Below are 1,463 nucleotides of genomic sequence, written 5' to 3'. Positions count from 1 at the left end.
AAGCCAAAGGTCAAAGGGCTTTCACCCAGTCCCTAGAGCTGGCACTTTGAACTTGGACTTCTAGCCTCTTAAAGTGTAAGAGAATAAATATCTGGTTGTTAAAACCCCCCATTTGTGGTATTTTCTGTTAGAGTGGCACTAGACAAATGAAACACTTACCAATTTGGATGCTTTTATTTTCCTTTCTTACCCTGGCTAGGATTTCCAATATAATGTTGAATAGAAGTAGTGATAGAGGACATCCTTGTCTGGTTCTCATTCACAAGGGGAATGCTTTGAGTCTCTCCATTAACAATAATGTTGATTGTTGGTTTTCTATAAATGTCCTTTATTCTGTTGAAGAATTTCCCTTACATTTCTATTTTTCTGTGAGTTTTTATCAGGAATAAGTGTTAGATAGTGTCAAATGCCTTTTCTGCATTGATTGATATGCTCATGTAGTTCTTTTCCTTTATTTTACTTATATGATGGATTACACTGATTGTTTTTCTAATGTGGAACCATCCTTGCATAACTGGCAGGGATCCCACTTAATCATGGTGTATCATTTTTTTGATATGTTGTAAGAGTCTACAAATTTGTTGAAGATTTTTGCATCTATATCCATGAGGTATATAGGTCTGTAATTTTCCTTTCTAGTGGTGTCTTTGCCTTGTTTTAGTATCAGGGTTATGCTTGCTTCAGAAAAATGAATTTGAGAGGATTTCATCCTTTCCTGTCTTCTGGAATAGTTTGAGTAAGATTGGTGTCAGCTTTTAGCTGAATGTTTGGTAGAATTCTCTAGTGAAACCATCTGGGCCAGAACTTTTTCTTGTTGGTAGTTTTGTTTAATGACTTATTCAATTTCTTCTTTTGTTATGGCCATGTTCAAATTTTCTACCTCAGTCTGTGTTAGTGTAGGTTAGTATGTATGTAGAAATCTGTCCATTTTTTCTAGATTTTCAAATGTATTGGAGTACAGTTCTTTATAGTACCTTTCTTATTTCAGTTGATTTTGCTGTGACATCATCCATTTCTTTTCTTATTCATGTTATTTGCATCTTCTTCTTTTCTTTTGTTAAATTTAACAGTAGTTTGTTGATTTTATTAATCTTTTCAAAGAACTAACTTCTAGTCTTCTTGACTTTTTCTATTGTCTAATTTCTGTTTCATTTATTTCTGCTTGAATCTTTATTATTTCTTGTCTTCTGGTGACTATAGGCTTTTTCTGCTGCTTTTTTTTTAATTGTTGAAGATGTTGGTTTAAGGTGTTGATTTTGGCTCTTTCTTCTTTTTTGATGTGTGCACTTGTTGCTATAAATTGCCCTCTGATCACTGCATTTGCTGAGTCCCAAAGATTGGTATGTTGTGTTTTCATTCTCATTTGATTCAAGGGAATTTTTTATTTCATTTTTCATTTCTTTTATTATCCAATAGTTTTTAAGGAGGGTGTTATTCAGTTTTCATGTGTTTACTTTTTTCCC

The sequence above is a fragment of the Orycteropus afer genome, unplaced genomic scaffold (assembly GCF_000298275.1).
Source record: "Orycteropus afer afer isolate SDZICR_OR568_19922 unplaced genomic scaffold, OryAfe1.0 scaffold00672, whole genome shotgun sequence".
NCBI lineage: Eukaryota > Metazoa > Chordata > Mammalia > Tubulidentata > Orycteropodidae > Orycteropus > Orycteropus afer.
The sequence above is the reverse complement of the archived record's forward strand: the minus strand, read 5'-3'. Positions refer to the sequence as shown.